Source organism: Anarrhichthys ocellatus, unplaced genomic scaffold, assembly GCF_004355925.1.
Source record: "Anarrhichthys ocellatus isolate YVR2014 unplaced genomic scaffold, GSC_Weel_1.0 scaffold23, whole genome shotgun sequence".
Taxonomy (NCBI): Eukaryota; Metazoa; Chordata; class Actinopteri; order Perciformes; family Anarhichadidae; genus Anarrhichthys; species Anarrhichthys ocellatus.
In genome coordinates this window covers 3401572-3421135 of record NW_022280053.1, presented here as the reverse complement: position 1 = coordinate 3421135, position 19564 = coordinate 3401572, and the positions used below count along the sequence as shown (strand labels likewise).

The window sequence follows — 19564 nt, the reverse complement described above, 5'->3', positions numbered from 1 at the left end:
GATATTGTCAGTGCCTCAAGCCTTTGGTCATTTCCACAACACAGACAAGAAATCAAATGTGGAGCATCACACCACAGAAGATAGGATAGGATTATCCGAGTGTTTAGCCGTGTCTTTGACATGTTATGTTTTCATTACATTTTACCTTGGGGGCAGAGTGACGAGAAAATCCTGCTGATCCATACCGGACTCCATCCCAGAAGCTTTGTGTCAGTGCATCTCCTCCTCTTCCTCCTCCTCCTCCTCCTCCTCCTCCTCCTCATTGAGGGAAAACCAAGCATTCTAATCGTCACCATAAAGCAGCACAAAGAGCACAAATCCATGCCACTGCAATATCATCAAGATTTCAACACTTTAACCAAACTCAATTTAACTTTATTGAGTTGAATTTCCAACCGTATTTGTGATCGGTCGGTCTGTTGTTGGTAGGTGGTCCACCCTTTGGTCCAAACTGAATACCTCAACAGCTACTGGATGGACGTCCATCACATTTAGTCATGGTGCTCAGATGATTATTCTTATTGACTTTGCGATCCCCTGACCCCTGACTCGAGAGACGCAGCTGGTTGAAGCTTTAACTTATTCTGTAAAATATCTCAACATCTACGACACAGATTGGCACAAAAACATTGTAAAAACAGTCATGGTTTCCAAACAACTAAGTCAAATGGCTTTGGAGATCCCCTGACTTTTCCTCTAGCATCACCCCCTGTTCTGAAAAGTGCAGGCAATGCAGAAATGCCTTAAACTTGCATTCTTTTAAATGGCCATTAGGGGGCATCTTCTTCTGGTTGGAAGAAGATGTGAGATTTATAGAGAATTCTCCCTTGATTTATTACCTCAGTAAACATTGTAAACTTGAGTTTATGGTCTCACTCGCTAGATTAAAGTCTTCTTCAATACACCAAAATGTTTATTTAGCAAATAATGTCCCATTTAGAGTGAAATAGACAATCAAGCAGGGTATGCTTGGGTAGGCGTGGCTACCTTTTGATTGACAGGTCAACCTCAACGGAATCACCATGAGGCTGACATTTGTGGTTTTCAGAGAGATGTTTCAACCACTGTTGGAAAGATGTTGAGCTTGTCAGAGCCACTACCATGGCTGTAGACTCTTTACACAGCAGGGCCGTGATGAATAAATTACAGAAAAAAGACATTGTTCTGTCACTGTGTAATCTTCGCATTCTGCATGAAAGTATTCACGACAAAAACGACAGTTGGAAAAAACGTATTCATGTGTAAATGAATTGCATGAAAAAACAGTGTGTAAAGGCCTTTAGTCATTATACTTCATAAGGTATAGAGGGGTCTGTGAGGTATTCACTATTGGTAGGTTGTTAACAAAACATTGTGACCTTTGACACACCATGCTGTGCTACGATAGTCCTTCTTGTTACATTTCATTGGGTCAAGAGTTCACAGTCAATCCATCAATGTCTACAGAAGCTTGATGCCTATTTTTAGAAAGACTAAAAAGGAAGAGGAGAGGAGAGAAGCAATGAAGCAGGTCTGTTGTCAGCAAACAACCGCAAGATTTATTATGTGATCGCTCCCTGGTCACCCGGATCTGGTTTCTGCAAACATCATTGTGGCCTTTTTTACCCACTTGTGTCCCACTTTAGGGGTTACAAACTACTGTTCCCTGTGGTCAGACCAACCTCCTTTCCAGTTCCAACTCAGATGTTAATGATCCAACACATGGTCTTTTAACAACAGCAGCCGCTCACTGCAGAGTCCACCTACTGTTGATTGCTTTGGCTTCCACGTTGTGCCAAAAATCTGCATATTATTAAAAGCTTGATCTCAGTGTGGAGGAGGATTCTTCAACAAAAGAGACATTTTCCATACGTGGGAATCATAGAAAATATCTTTTCAGCTTTGACCCGATCTTCCACACAAATGTTGGGGGAAAAAATTAATGCTGCCCTTTATGAATACATGCAGAACAGCAACACACACTATTTTAAGGGGGCAAGACTACAAATGTAAGCATTAAATGTTCTCAATCAAATGAGAAAAAAACCTAATCCTGTCCGATACCAGATCACAGATTTGGAAACTAATATTTGGGAAAATTGCATTAAACATTGCTTTCATGCGCAATCCTGTTTTTATAAGATTTCCTTTGATCTGCTTAAAATAATCCATCATAATTTAAAGAGCACAGGTTGGCTGCATTAATTTCCCAAATGAAATGAAATAAAGATGGGTTCGGGAAAGGGACTGTAAGGAACACTGTAGTGGGAGCAGAGATTTCTTTACCAAATAAATTGACATGAGCTCAGTTGAAAGGACTCTTAGTTATTGCAAAATTTATTTCGCAAAATTGGTATAAGCAACATGATACCCTGGCATGTTTATAATGCATAGCATATCACAATATGCTTCACATAAACGTGAACTAAAGTACTTCGATTTTGTGCAGTGTATCTGTTGTTTTCAGCTGTTCTTGTTTTTGTATACATATCAATTTACTTTAAGGTTGTATACTTTCACTATTGTTTCGCCAATAGTGGAGTCAATATATGCACTAACCTAGGGGAATAAAGAGCCTAAATGCAGCAAATGGAAGGAGCTCGTAGCCGTAACTATTGTCAATAGTGAAGCTTCCACCAAAACACCAGGAGATGGAAAGATCTGTGATATACATATTATATACTATTAGCCCCCAAAACTCACACAGAATCAAATGAATGCAGCCAAACATTCTTGCACACAAGCACATGCATTTACCAAAACATAAACACAAAGAGTAAGACATGCAAGTAAGTGCATGTGCATTTACATGCATAGGGATGGACACAGACTCACACAGAGTGAGGCCAAGGAGAGGAAGGCACACCATCCCTGTATTAATTTTTCATAACATCATGCTCAATACAAAATGCAATAAGTGTTTCTTGTAAGACGACTCCTAGGCACTTATAGCACTTGAGCATGCAGCAAGGTTCTCCTCAGAGGTCCAGCCAGTGTGTTTGTCTGACTTACTTTGTCTCTGGCAGGATGACATCTGATGCTGAAGACACCCAGGGGCTGGAGGAGAGGAGAGATCCTGCACATGATAGAAGAGAAAGAAGAAAAGAACAGTAAGCTTCAATCTTTCAGTAGCAAATTCCCAACACCGAGGAGGAACAGTGTTAATCCTTCTGTTCACAAACCATGATACACACATGTATAAAATGTACAATATTTCAGTCTTTTTGTTGTTCATCCACACAAGTTAGGCCTCCCATTCTTAACACCTGACCTCCAGCTCTAGGTGAATTTTAGCAACAGTAATCCCCCCCCCCCTAAAGAAAAAACAAGGCTTTGTCACACCCCTCGGAGTCTAACACCTAGTCAGAAGGCAACCTTTAGGGTCTGTATGAGAACCAGCGGGCTTTCAAGTAACTACAATGTAAACCCGTCCGCGTCATTATTAGATGCTCAGAGAAAATGCTACAGGAGTGTGATAATATAGTATAAACACAGATAACTCACACAGGGCAAGCGAGACGGAGGGGAAGCAGAGGAGTCAAACATACAGATTACTATCAACCAGGAGACAGATGTTATGTGAATAACCGAGATTGTTATTCGTGCCAAAGTGCGGTTTAAAAAGAGTTATTTTAAAGCCACGCTCGTGTGACGCGTTTTCCTTACTCATGTTACATGGTTTTCTGTTTTCTTTACTTCCGTTACATTGTTTACGTTTGACTTAGTTTACGTATTTTTAGCCCAACCATGATGTTATTTCCTTAATCCCAGTGTTGTTGTTTTTTTTTACCTTATTAACCTAAGCAAGTGTTTTTGTTTGAATTCACAATGTTAACCACTGCGACCGTAGTGGAGCGTCATAGATTGGCTACCCAGTGCGTTAGAAAGTGACGCCAAGGGTCCAGACCCAGCGTCTGTATGTGACGAGTAGGGATGAGAACGTGTTGATTATTCCTACCTATATTTGTACAGTGTGGACATGGTAACTGGTGATGTAACGTAGCCCATTAGTGGCATGACTCTGGCTCTAAGGACCACGAGTAGAACACTGATTAGGATGACAGATGGATGGCGGGAGATGGGCGGTGGTTATGAAGCAATTTTGGGATAGGGTAAAGAAGCACCAGATGTGGGGGTAGAGATAACCATCAGACACGTATTGATGCATGTACGCCGACAGTGATTATAGCAGTTTACATGTAACATAGGAGGTTATACAATGTAATGACATATATAAAATAGCATGGTAAGTAACCAAATATGGCCACATGTTTTTACACGGCTGGAATATGTCCATATAAAGTAAAAAGGTTCCTGTTTTATCAAGTTGATTTTTTGAACACCGGAGTGCAACATTTCTCTCCCAACTAACCAATTTCTGTCAGCAATTAGCTTTCTGGCTAATTGGTGTTAGTGCAATAGAATAACAGCAATCTCAGGATTTGCACGAGTCAGCTGTATGTTTGGGAAGGCTTTGAGAAAAAAGGACATTGACATGCAAATGATTGTCTTGAACTTTATTGAGCGGGTACATTTAAGTTAATTTGCCGTTGGGAGTGGCTAATGGAAGTAGGCTCCTCCAGTAACTCTTAAGGAGTCAATCCACCTGATTTAGCGGAAGCCAGCACATAGATCTCTTGATTGACAGAGCTGTTACTCTGCGTGTGACATAACTGACAGACAGAGAGGAAGAGGGAGTGAGGGAGGGGTTTTGGGAAGTCCAGCACAGCTCTTCTAGTTCCTGCATGATACCAAGACGCCCTCGTGTACAGTCTATTCCAGATGTTAGGGTTATCCTGCTGGGAGAAGCAGTCAAGTATTGTTTTAAAGCCTTCAGGGTGAATCATAAATGTTGCACGGGGGACCTCATGAAAAATGCAGTACATACGTATGCCCCCTTAGCTACAACAGAGCACTGATGGACCTCTGGGAATGAAGCATGTTAGTGTAGCATTATGCTACGATTACAACTAAAACAAGAAAGGGGCTTTATGGGGATGACATTATATATACAGGAAGTTAGTTAATTAACCCTCAGAGTTTATAACAACAAAGCCCAGATCTAAAGGCCTTAACTCTGAATATGTAATCAGCATTATGGAACTTTTGTATGGCTGAAAAAGTCTTCAGCTCTCTCTTAAAGTCTTTTGTATTAGCTTTCCCTGACTCTGCAAGTATCTACGTTGGATGTCTCTCTATGTGTGTGTGCAAATATCCCATCATGTCTTTTTTTTCTGTAAAATGGGCTTGTCTGACGATGCTCAAACACTCTTGTCTGAGTGTGTGCGTGTGTGTGTGTGTGTGTGTGTGCATGTTTGCCCTTTTATAGATGTGTGTGAAGGACCCAGCAGAGGAGCTAAAAGTAAAGCGTCAGGCCATAATTGGGTTATAGGGACCGGTGATGGATTAAAGCACGGCTAGGGAGACGCTGCAGCAACATTAGGGTGTCTGAGATGTCAGTGGCAGAGCGCTCTCATTAATCGCCTTGGCCCTTACATTACTGCATTAGTTGTATTAGCAGCTAGGAGTCGGCAAGCACTTTGGGATTTCTCGCTGAGGCAGGCCACAGTCCTCTCTTTCTCCTCAGAAATTGGCATGGTGACTCACGTTTTTATTTTATTTTTTTCAGGACAGAGGGTAAGACAGAAGAAACAACCAAAAAGGACAAGATGTATCATTTATTTTACTTAAAATGTAAGTAACTTTGCCAGGTTACGGTAATCATGTCACCCTTTTGGTATGAAGACTAACTCAAAAATATGACACTTGGTAGATAATTTACAGTAAGTACATGTGCGCACGCACGCACGCACACACACACACACACACACACACACACACACACACAATCAGTCATCCCACTTCTCAATAACCTAATAGTCTTCCTGTGAAAATTGATTTTTAGGAGCATGTTCCATGACCCCAACGCCCTACCACCACCATCACAATCTCAGTCCTCTTTTTCTTCTTTCAATTCCATCCATCTCCCTTGCAGTACAGATATTTACACCGTAGCTGTTATTAATAAGCAGAAATTGATTTTGCTTTGAAGTAAAAACATTACGTGAGCAGTCAGGGTGGTGTTGGTGGCTGGGCTTCTCTTATAGGCCGGGGAGGTGGGCGGTGTTTTGCATTTGTCTGATGGAGAGGGGTGGGTGGGTCAGAGGTCATGAGGGAAACCAGGATGTATAGACTAACATTAGTGATCCTGAATGTTCAACCTATGTCCATTCCCTCTTTGTGAAGTGAGCGCTTCATCACTCATTCCCCCCCCCCCATCCTCCAGAGGCGAAAGTATGTGACTTAATCACAGCTGAAGTGTCGCTGATTGCCTCAGAGCTGTTGGTGGCCGAAGCAAAACCCATAGTGTCCATGGAAGCAGACTGTCTGGTCAAATTATTAATCAGCACACCTCTGCACACACACGTATAGATAAAAACATCCTCTTTAAAGGGTTGGTTCATCCAAATTACACGGCCCCTGGTCATCAGTGTGGGGCAGTAAAACATTTCAGTATTGTTATTCATTTTTGCAATGTAAAAAAAAAAAGAATAGATATAAAAGTTAATTAATCAGCACCATCTCCTAACAATGCCTCAGTAACTCACATATGTCACACATCTAGCTGTGAAGCTACTTTCTTCTGAGGAAATAGCCCTTACGAAAACTGTTGAATAACCATTTAATCTGTGCCCTCTGGAAAGGAGCATGAAAGACCTGTCATATGAGTTAACATAGATCGCTTTCTCATGGAAGGATGAATAGCGAGGGGCTGAGGGCCGCGTGTTTGAGAAGGTGGGCAGAGGAAGGATTGATGTTGGATCACAGTCGCATAGAGCACAATTTCCCATGAGTGTCCTTGGGTATCTGATCTGTGCAAAGAAATACTGGACCCCCTTCCTATTGTTCCTCACACTTTCGTGCGAATGCACATGCGCGCACGCACACACACACACACACACACACACACACACACACACAGGTATCTGTTTGTCTTGCGAGCGCCTCTGTTCACAGGGAAGGGGTTGTCCTCCTGCTCCAGGACAAGGTATTAGCTTTCCCCTGAGGGAGAGTTCTAATTAGGTAATTGACTGATGTATAAAGCAGGTGTATGTATCCGTTACAGCTGGCTCGACCTGTTCATTATTAAACAGTGACCCTCTCCACCACCCGTGCCAAAGCCTTCTGTGCAGGGGAGAAAGTGGCCGGGAAGAGCTTTCACAGGGATCAGGCGTACTCGTAATTACACTTGCTGGTTACCCGAGTCTTACCCCCTTTTACTGTTGCATGTTGAACGAGACCCCTGGTGCTCAGTCTTCCACTGATTGAGCGCATTGCTGCATTGCTGTCACTAAAAAAGGTTTTCTAAAAAGTCAAACAAAAGGTGATTTGCAGGGAACAAATTGTTTCAGTTGTCTTTCCGGGAAATCGATGAGATTTTGTTTTGTGGAAAACACACGATTACTGAATTGTTTAAAATAGCATCATATCTGACAGGTCACAAAACTTTTTATCCTCACACATTTGTACATTGACAGGCGAATGAAACTTGAGCTACTACACGGCAGAAGGGAGATGAGAAATTTGCCAAGTGCAAGCAAGCAGCACTTCATTCTGACACTTTGACATCGGTGAAATATATAAAGTATTGGGTTGCTGTTAGGCCTATAGCCCAGTTTATTCACATCAGGAGGCCCAACGATCAAGATATGGATTGATAGCGGAGACAGGAATTGATTCACTGTGTGTGTGTGTGTGTGTGTGTGTGTGTGTGTGTGTGTGTGTGTGTGGTGTATGCATGTGACAGCAGCCTCAAAATGTGAGTCAGCCGGTACATTTTAATTCAGCAAGTTACACATTTCATTTCAGAGTGTGTAAGTAACAAAGGCCAACGAAACGGGCTGCAACAGTTTTTGGACCACAACTTATTCATTTGAGCCAGACCTGGACACTGGCTAGCTTATAAAATGTTACCATGAAAGACCATAAATTACATCACATTTTGAAATTGACTTGTCAATCTTTTTCATTTTTGCTTTGTCTTCCTGTGCAAGTAACGACAAATCAATGGAAATGTATGAGGAGTTGAGGACAATACAGGACAAGAACTGCTGCTGCATGATTATGTCATCTTATGAAATAAAAATGTTCCTTTTTCCTCAGGTCAAGACTTGGATTTTGTTTCTCTATCTGTTGCCTATAGATTTAAAAAAAAAAAAAAATACTATGGCGTGATAAAGGAAAGGAATAGTAAATTGTGCATTACTTAATGTCAAGACATGTAAAGACAGGACACATACTGTAGGATGGAATCTGTATTTCTATGCAATACAAATTACAGCTGAATATGGCTTCTCCTCTACTCTGCCCGCCAATAGATTACAGGGCCAGTGGCTCTTGTGCAAGGATTAGTTTCAGAGTCATATTGAATGTTTATTCCCAAATAAACCCTAATCTGATCTAGCCTAATCTAATCCCATCTACAGTGATCACTGACAAGGGGGGGGATCACCTCTTGATACACCCACCCACACTAGCATCACTCAACACTTCCTCAGAGAGGTGAGGGATTCATATGTGACATGTTTCTGTGATTGCTGCTTAGCAGGGGGTTCAGTCAAAACAAAATAAAACAGATTTGGAATTTTAAAATGTAGGGTATACAATTTTGACAACAATATTGCAGCATTTTCTCAGAAAAATGTGTTTTGCATTTCATTTTGAAGAATTCACCAACAGTCTATTGTTGCTCCATGACTGGACTTGCATTGAAACTTAATAAACAAAAAATTACAAAATATAAATGCATTTGTACTAATGAAATGTAATTCACATTTATGTCATGATTTACCTAGAAATCAACAACTTCCTCAGCTATAGAGTCTATGTCATACAGCATTAAACAATGATCATTTTCAGTCCCCTTTGTGCACTAATCCACTTTTTTTTTCATCATACATAAATGTACATGCAGGACTTGTACTTACTGTGCAGTACATTATGCACAGCTGTTGTTAAGAGCCCATAGTTTTTGATTCCCAGATCCAATCACAAAGGCTTAGCTGTTATGAGATGTGATTCATCACACAGATGTAGCCACTCGTGACGAAAGGGATCAACCTGTCCAAAATCTGAGACGGTAAACTCCCCGCAAAAAAAACTAAATTAAAGAAGTGGTATGGCTTGTGGCTTTGATTGGATTGGTCCTGATTACAATTCCAAAAACAGTAAATAAGAACCTTTGTTGGAATAACACCACTCTGCGACTTTTACTTGACAAGCAAGGTATACCTATAATCCATTCAAGCCTGTCTGGAGATTTGTCTGAGCAATATTAAAATGTTCAGTGATTTTGGCCTTTTTGACATTGTACTTAGTTTTTTTTTAAGCACTTTCAGCCATGCTATTGGCCTGGGGTCTATGGCAATATCAATCTATCCTTTAGTCACGCAGGCCACCACCTTGGTCCAGAATGAAATATCTCAGCAACCACACTATGAATTGCAATTAACCTAACCTGCTAAAAAGCTAAGCCAAGAAGATGAAGATGGTAGAGTCCCTGGTACATATTAGCATGTTAGCATCGTCACAGTGAGAATGTTAGCAGTAGTACCACTGTGCAGTAGCCTAACAGAGATGCTGAATGTGGCTGAAGAATCTGTTATTTACCTTCATTCTATTATGTTTCTCAACATTGTCTGTCTATTACCACAACGTAGTTTCTTTTCTGTTGTTCTGTTCCCTGTCCCCCTTCATTCTTTGGCGAGACCCCTTCATTAAAAATGACTGCAACTCCTCCATTTCACCAGTATCTCTGTTTCAAAACACTAAATAAAAAGTCCTTAAAACTCCAAACAGTTCACCTATACTCCTTCTGAACCCGACCCTTGGCCTTGTGAAAATTCTGAACTCCCTTGAACTCACTCACAACCTCTTCCTCTTGGAACCACTGTGTCCTATTCCCTGAAGACAGAAAGACAGAACTTCGTTTACTCCTTCCTCCTGCTTCTAAATGCCTGCCAGCACACACAGAGAGGACTGTAAAAGTAGAAAAGGTGCAAATAAAAATCATTTTTACGAGATGGGAGAAGGAGGAAGGAGCCCCCTCTCTGTGAGCCTTGTCACGTTTGGATTTGACCTGATTGTACCCCCCTCTTTTTTTCAGAACGTCAGTGTAGGAAGTGTCTGCAAGCTGCTCAATATTGCCGAAGTCAAAGAGACAACCTTGCTCAGAATCTGATTTGATGATTTGACTTAGAAACCTATCAAAATCCATTTTTTCTTGATCTATGCTACAGACTATCTTAAATTTCCCAGTTGGGCATTGATCATCATAAAGCAACATGCCAGTGGCAGTTCAGTCTGAGAATTGAATAGGGAGGAGGATTCAATCTCTGCCTCTCAGATTCAAGCTACAAAAGACTCTAACCAGCATAGTGTAGAAGTCATAAACTGATCTGCACCAAGACAAAAAGACACCTCCCTCTATGATTAAAGCTATAAATCTGATTAGCCTTCTACTTCATTTTTACAAGGAGTCTGCGATGTGTGGGAGTTTTCTAACGCTGCTTATTTCATTCCTCTCTCCGCCTGTGCTGCATGTGAAACCTGAGAGTAGATTAAAGTGCCAACTCCAGAGAGGAAAAATGCTTTTAGGAACTTTTAAAACTGTGTTTAACAATGTGTTTTTAGTGCCCACTAAAACCAACACACTGCACCACATGGCCAAGATGGAGAGATGCCTAAATAGTGTGAGAGAGATGAAGGGAGAGAGATAGAGAGGAGGAGGGACGGTTTAACTTTCTGCTGTCCTTTTCTTGACACCAGGCCTGGATTGGTTTGGTTATACACAAGATCCAGCAGTCTGGTCGAGAGCTTGATATCGTTCAACAGGTTTCTTTAATGATGATTCCTGATGCATGATTTTGGTGACTTCCTGACCTCTAATCTAGCACACTAGCACATTAGAATGTATGTATATTGGCAGGACATCCACTTAATTTGCTGTGGAAGTTCATGGTCCACAGAGGATGAAAAAGCATTTGGAATTGCTACCAAAATGTCATTGGTAGTGAAGTTTAAGTCCATTTTATTATTCCATTAAACTACATAAATAACACACATACTAACATACACAAAATCAAAAACAAGGAATACCAATCTTACAATGGGATCTGGCCAGGTGCGTGAAGTTGGAGGGCCAATAGAACCTTCCTACCCCACTACATAAGGAGCCCTTGCTCAAACAACCCCCATCTTCGAGGCTGACCTTTATTTTTATCTCACCTGCACACCTGTAACGTTTGGTGACTGCGTCTTGCACGGTTGTGACACTAATCTGTCTACAATTCAAATTATATATTATCACCTGGCAAAGTGTTCAAAACCACTTCTGTGGCAGTTCTTGCTACGGTAGGCGTCTCCACGGAGGACCACATTCTACCATGATGACACACACACACACACACACACACACACACACACAAGTTAAAAACAATACCAGCGTCGCTGTCGCAACTGGTAATATTTATAAGTTCTGCATTGCTGGGTGATATTGTTGGGGTAATGATGCCAATGCCAACTTGACATTCCTGGACAACAATCAAAGAGATATTTAAGGGTGTGGCTCTATTCAATGGCATCATGAGCAGGATTGATGATCATTGATATGAAAATGAAAGTTATAAATGACTGCAAGATGCAAACTTTTATGACTTTGATACACTGGCAACAACTACGCTGTGGATGGACTGTGGATTTTGCCTTGTGAACTCATCCCCCCCTCACTATAGTTTGACTGTCAGCAGGTCTGCATTAGGCACAGCAAAGTCTAAATAGGTCAGAAAACTGTTGTTATTGGTCTTCTGTTGCTCTGTTCTGAGATTCTTTTTTTCTTGGCAAAGCTAACTCTGCCATCCTGTAGGTCAACCAAAACCTCCCTGAACTGCTGAACACAACTCAACTTCAACTTTCTTTGTTATATTGCGTTACAGGAATTTGATTAGGATTTCCTCATTTGAAGGGCGCAGAGTCAGCATGCACAGCCTCTTTGATAAGAGTGAAATAATTTCTTGGTTTGGTACAACATCCGAAGAAGAGGTTGCCATTTCGTCTTTTGAAATTAAAAACCAAAAAGAACAGAAAACTATTTGAAATTAGGCTTTCTATACAAAACAATTGATTTTTCTGGAGGAATCTAAGCTTGAAACAAACAAGGTTTTCCTCAGAGATGCACCTAGTTAGCAGCTACCACATTACAGATGTGGTAGTTGTATAAACTTCAGTAAATTGTTGACTAATGTGGAGGTTGGAAAATACCCTAAAACTAAATCCTTTGATTAAAAACTGCTACTTTAAAACCAACACATCATATCGTGGAAAAACATCGAGGCCAAGCTGCTGACAAGGGTGCTCGTGACCTCTTCATACCTGTGCTTGTAAAATAAGCCACAGGGGGTCCCAACAAGTGAAGAAATGGAAGCCATGTGACACAAGACAGTGCCTATAAATATGGCCAAGATCACAGAGGCACTTAATGCAGGGGTGGGCAGACTGCTTTTTTTACCAGCGCGTCTACAACATCTAAAAAGGTTCTGTCGTGTCATATGAAACCAATAAAACCCAAACACTTCCTCCCCGGGCAGAGAAAGGCCTCCTAACCTACCACAACTCAACGACTGCTGTCCTTCCAGACCGCCCTTTTGCTTTTAAGTCATGTTAATTCTTCCGCTTTTCTTTCTGTTTTTCTTTGGTGACATTTTTCACCATTGCTTTGATTTATTATTTATTTCTACTTTGTTCTCTTGCCCTTTGAATGCCATCTTGCACTCTCTCTCCATCTGTGTAACTCTTGTGAATGCCAACAAAGGAGAATACTGTACATTTGTGGCAGGAAATGGGTGCTGATTTATGGCTTGAAAGGATTAAGGTGAAAAGGAGTGGCCAGCAATCCTGTTGAACTACAAGAAAGCAAAAGCAGAAGAGAGAGAGAGTTTTTATAAGCTAAAAGCAGACACCAGAGAATACTATTTTACATACAAAATATATAATCCTATTTGTGAGACGAATAGAGATATACCTATATACACAAAAGATGACTCATGTAGAAGTCATATGAATGAGAATGTAAACCCCTTGACCACCACATGAAAGCTACTGTATTTCCTCATTTCCTATTTCCACAAATTAGTTATTTTCTGATGACATTGATCAGCACCCCGTCCATTACCACAGAATTACACAGGAAGAATAAGAGGGCTCTGCAAGTCTGTTTCACATAATGATGTTACCTACCACAACTTCTCAGTGGACACACACACAATTATTATTATTGTGTGTGCATGCATGTGCTTAAAATGACTCTTTCACTGCGTATATGTACCTATGCATCATACAAACAATGGCCAGACAAGGTCAGAGATTATCCACTGGGACATTTGACTCAGCAAAAAGCTTATTTAGTTTACTCAGTAAGATTTGCAGTTAACACTGGAATCCTTCTTCGTATCAGGAAAGTGCCTTATGTGCCCGAATAGCTGCAGAGCATTGCTTTGTGCTACTGGAAAGAGAGATGGCAGGGAAGGAGAAGATGGCTCATCAATGGATTACAGGCTTCTGTCTGATGAGCTCAGTGTTTCCATGGTGGCCTGTCGGGTCATGGTTAAATTGAACAAATGTTCTGCATTCAGATGAGGTCAGTATCTCTATATCAAGGTGTCACCATTTAGTTCAAGCAAACAATTACACATGGTGTTGACATTGTGTTTTTGCTTTTTATAGAAATTATATCCTAAAACTATTATGTGGTGATGGAAGTTCTCATTAACTATATTACAGTGACGTGCTCTATCTGATTGGTTGGATCACACATGCTTAAGGAATGAACACGCTTGTCACATGAAATAAGAGTTTAGCAGCGGGACCAGGATAATAGTGGTAAAAACACAAACCATACCTGATGTATCACTCACGCTGACAGCAGTGGATTGAAGATCCTCTCTGTGTCTCTCTTTAGAACAATGAAAGTCTTTAATCAGGCCATGGCCTGCTAATGAACGGAGGCGGGTAGACAGCCTGGGAGAGGAGAGGCAAAGAGGAAGGCAATTTCTGGAAATGATTACAGACTCATTTCCTTGTTTATCCTGCCTTTGAAAAGAGAAAGAGCCCCCCCGCCTCCACTCCAGAGGTCCTTCACTTATTGTGTCACAACCGCTGACCCCCCCCATCGACAGCACCCGTCAGGCCCTCATTGGTCCATCCTTAATCACTCTCACTCTGTGCTTTGGCAGATTTGTTTCACTCTTTCAATAAACGATTTCCTTCGTTCCTCCGTCCTTTCTCTCCATTTCTCTTGCTGTTCCTCGTTCTTGCGCTCTGCTCTATTGTAAAATTGAGGGTCCCACTTGTAAACAATTTCCCCACAAGATCAAGCTGGGTCCCGTCCCTTTTCATATTGGGGCTCTGGCTTGCCCAGGCCCTTGTCTGCTTCAAGTGGGCGAGCTGGCTAGGACTGAAGTTAATGGCTGGAAATCTCTAACTAACCTCTCCAACAGCTGTCTCCAGAGTCCCCTCTTTCTCGTACTCTACTTTAACAATGTGTCCCCTTGCTTTTTTTTTTTTGTCCCTCGCTCTTTTGCTCTCTCCTTCTTTGCCAAAAAATAGCGGATGAGTGTGCTGGTTGATTGGGGAAAAAAATTCTAGGAATTTTTCCAGAAATTTGCCTGTTCCTCCAACAAGTGGCTCAAGGCCGGAAGAAAACGAAGGAGGTAGAACAGGAGGGAAAATTAGGCTCTAAAGCTGCTTTTCCCCCCTTTATTTCTTCCTCTCTCTCTCCTCCTTTCAGTAAAAAAAATAATAAGAAAAGCCCCTCAATTGGACAGGTCTTTCTTTTTGAAACACAGGTTCAAAGGCACTGGGAGATTTGGGGCCTTTGTGAGGGTTTGAGGGTAATGATGAGAGGGGAGGAACAACATCCAATTCCAAACAGCTTCCTGGCCTATTCTGCACAGACTCTCTCTAAGTCCTCGGCCGTAGAGCTGAGGCCTAATCCACACAAATCTACACTAGCTGGAGAAAAGCTGTTTCCAGTCTTCAAGTGGGCGAAAGTACTATTGGAGTGGACGCTGCTGGCTGACTGCTGAATCCTGGTGGCTGGCTGTTTAGCTTTCGGACAAACACATAAATGGAAGGTCAACAGCTCCTCTGGATTTATATAATAATGATTATAATCATTAAAACAATAATGAATTATCACAGACAACACAATTCCTCTGCGGATGGAGAAGACACAGATTTTCAAATAATAGAATTAAGAAAAAAAAAAAAAAAAAAAAAAAAGGACTACAGAAAAGTCTTCTCAACAAGGAAGTTCAAGAAATAAGTTTATTTGATCCCGTAATATTGCAACAAATGGGGCGAGGAGTCTTTAAATACTGTACACAGAATGAGAAAGAAATATTTTTTAAAGAAATAGAAAGAATTCAATTGTAAGTATTTAAAATACCTGCCCTCAACTCTGATCATTTAGGTTGAAATTCCAGCTTGTATACCAGGCAGGAACCTCCGGTTCTAATAAGTAAAACCAATATGGTAGTGCCTTAAACTTGAATTCCTTCTAATGGCCAGCAGGGGGTAACTCCTCTGGTTGTAAAAAGAAGTTTGATTGATAAAAGACTTTGAGAAAAGGACCCTTTTTAAAATGTAAACATGAGTTTATGGTCTCAGTGGTTAGTTTCAAGTCTTCTTCTTGAAGTCTATGCTTTAGGGCAGAGCTACCTTGTTATTGTCCTACCACGATGTTGTTCGGTCTGGGAGTTGTCCGTGTTTTTGTCTCACAACTTTAACCCGTTTCACAGTGTGTTTTCAGTTTAGGAAAGTTAATTAATGTCTTACTCAGAGTTTGGTTGTACATAGCTCCACCCTCTAGTGACACTGGTTGCAAAAAACAAGATGGCGACAGCCAACAAGATGGCGACAGCAAAAAAAAAAATGAAAGAGGCTTCAAAACTGTAAACCACAAACCAATGGTTGACGTCATGGTGAATACTTCCACTTCTTATAAACAGTCTATTGCTTGTACATAGAACATTTCTAATATTTTTTCCCACATTTTTTTTAAATGAATGAAATTTTAAAACAGAAAGCAATGTAACTGCTAATTAACACATTTTAGCTAAATAAACATACTTTAAATGTAATTTTTAACATGAGTAACAGGAGAGAATGTGTATTGTATTGTGTATGTATATATATATATATATATATATATATATATATATATATATTCAAATATATATATATATATATTCAAATATATATAAATATATATTCAAATATATATAATTTATTGTATAATCATATACTTGAATGTAATGTTACACATATTATTCCACAAAACAAATGATGTGTTTGAGGGTGTTTATGTGTATCTTCAAAATGTTATGAGACTATTTGTTCATCGACTGACTGTGTGATGAGAGTGGACTCTGCCATCCTTGTAAACCCAGATGCCCTGAAGAGACAGGTGACAACCTCCCATCATGCCACATCACGCCCTTTCTGTGCTGGTGACACACTTAATTTGGCCTGGCAAGTAAGCATTTAACCTAAGATTGCATTAACAGACATTCAAAGCAGTCCAACTGGCATACAGAGACGTAGAATGCACTCACATGCTGTCACACCCGCGCATGCAGAGAAATGCACACTAACAGAAAAAAACATAATGTGACAAACTATTTTTTTGTCTGTGACAATTTTCTAATGCATTTTTATTTAATATGTAATTTAGAAATTGTTTTATTGATTCATACAGGCTATGACACACACACACACACACACACACTTCAATACAAATCATGTCCTTGCTTTTGGATGGAGAGCACACACTAAAGGCCAAATGCATACTGTAGCATGTGACACCTACAGTATAACACACGTAACAAAAACAGCTTGCACAGAAATATATAGACACACACATATACACACACTGCCCCCTGTGTTGTCATGCTGATGGTGGTCACAGGCCATGGGACTGATGAGTAAGATCTTGGCCGACATGCCCTGAAAGAAAGGATTTGTTGTCCTCCATCACACCTACCTGTTTTTTCACACTTGGCTTCCTCCTCTCTCTTATTCCCTCTCTCTAGCCCTCCTTCCATTTTCCTTTCTCCTTGCTGAGCAGATATTTCAGTGCCGCAGGACCCTTTAACCCCCCCTGTCCCTCCCTCTTCCCCCATCCGGTCATCAAACATGGGCACAAGCTCACAATGCAACCCTCTTCCCACCTGCAAAACACAAACAAACCCTCCCTCCTTCATCTGTCCTCAAACAAAGAGCACTCGCTCCCTTTCTTTTTTTCCCCCCTCACTGTCAGTCCTGTCCAGCTTTTCACTTACAATTAGCTGTGGCGGGCTTCGCACTCATCAACTGTCGTGAGTTTAGCACCCAGTCATGAGGGGCCTTGACAGATCAAGCTAAGGCACCCTGACACCACTGGTGTGAAAGAAGATTCTAATTCTGGATAATTAGCTGACGAGAGCATGTAAGAGGGGAGGGGTAGGGGGGAGGGACGGGGGGAGCTGAGGCAAAGTGGCAGTGCGTCATAAGCACTTTCTGTCAACTTACTGTTGATCTTTGTTCTCTCTCATCCATCCATCCATTTCTCTGTCTGTCTCTCTCTCTTTACGTTTCCCTCTCTCCTTCACCTGACCTCATTTACACATCTCTCTCCGGTGACCGGCAAAGACACGCTTACTCCTCATGTAATGCCAAAGACCTTACAGTAACTTGGATCCAGGTAATCCAAAAATAATCTCAGCTCCATAATATTAATCTATGTGCAGAGTTATCGATTAAGTATTTATCTTTGACAACTTTTAATATGTAATCAATCTTAGCATTAGTGCTCTTTAGCCTGCAGTGAGCAGGTGCAGCTATACAAAACAAAAAATACACTTCATTACTGTACGTTAGCTTTTTCAAAATACTAAGCATGAGATAATGTTTCTCTGCTCTAATAAGATGTCTTTGTTTATTTTATTTGCACAATTACAAATTGAGGATAAAATATGTCCAATTTCATTATTATAAGAACATCATATTATAGGAGCAAAATAACTACAATAAAAACGAACTGCCCAATTTGTGTGCAAACCAGAATTTATAATATTTTCTTTAAAAAGAAAGGTATTATTATGAGTTGACAATGAGGAATGCATTAAGATATTTATTTTTGAAACCATGGGGATTAGTTTACAAAATCCCTTGAATTTCAGATTATGGGATCCCTATTAGTAAATTCTAAATTGGGCATTGGAAGTGCATACAGACCAAAGCTGATGACTGCTCCTGGTTTTATAGTTGTGAATGGTACTAAATATACTGAAATAATCATTGAAGTACAAATGAAGATAAGATGTAAAACCTGTAGTTTATGAATTAGGAAAACACTGAGAATAGCAGTCCTTGCAAAAGGTGGAGATTAATTATCAAATACAATTGCATATTGCAGTCTAACATATAATACACATCACATGTTATGTGTTTGTCTATTAAAACAACGTGGCACAGATTGTGATGGCAATCTAAGCAGGAAACAGCTGCCTCAGCACACATTTAGTAGGTCCACCATGTATTTGCATCTCATTGGATCTGCTGATATGAACTCCAAAACGTAGGACTTCCTAGACTCTTTGTCAATATTTCAGGCAGCAAGTATGTTTCCTTCAAAATATGTTTGGCAAAACAATTTAGTAGTATATGAATAGGACTTCTATGAAACTGGGTTTGTGTATATGTGTGAACGAGCACAGAATATTCATTGCATCCTACAATGTTTATCAAAATGTAAATACTCCACTATCTCTTATGTTAGCCGATACAATGACTGACCTTATCATTTGCTTGCGGTATATTGTAGCTTGGCAATTCTGTAAGCAGACGGTGTCATGTACTGTTTGTATGCCGTTGTTCTTGTTGTAGTCTATAGTAGCCATTGTAAATGCATTGAGCAAATGGCATAGATGATGCTGATGTTGTTGACACTTTACTTTTATAAACAGTGGTCCATCAAGGCCAAAGCTGCCACAACAGGCTTGTCCAAGGGTTAGATCTGTGTATGGAATATAAAATGATGACAGTTGCTTGCACTGTATGGCTGTGCATGACGGAACAATTTAGTGAATGAGGAAGATTAGTTGAGAGTGAACATTCAAACAGCTAAAATGATATATATACGAATAAACACACGTGAACGCGCACACACACACTCACACACAGGCACAAAATGTAAAGGGACTCACAAGTATTAGCTGCTTTCACACATATACATATATCCTCAATGCCACATAGATTCAGACACAAGCACTTGACTACATATGCATGTTCAAAAATGCTGACACACACACACACACACACACACACACACACACACACACACACACACAGAGTGCCAGATAGGCTAGCTATCTTGGAAGGAGTCTTCATGTAATGTGGGCCTAATGCAGAGTGACATTTGTGATGTCAGATTCTTTGCACCACCGGCTGGGTAGTTAATGGCCATTAGAGGTTGTACAGAGGCTCTGAT

The 19564-nt window shown here is 40.6% G+C and overlaps 1 long non-coding RNA gene across 1 annotated transcript in view; it reads right to left on the bottom strand.

Annotated features, from left to right (window-relative positions):
* Positions 1–2446: 2446 nt before the first annotated feature.
* Positions 2447–19564, bottom strand: part of LOC116390536 (uncharacterized) — a 59465-nt gene continuing 42347 nt past the window's right edge. The window contains exon 3 of the long non-coding RNA XR_004213172.1: positions 2447–3055. This is a non-coding gene — a long non-coding RNA (uncharacterized LOC116390536). The remainder of the gene's footprint in view (positions 3056–19564) is intronic.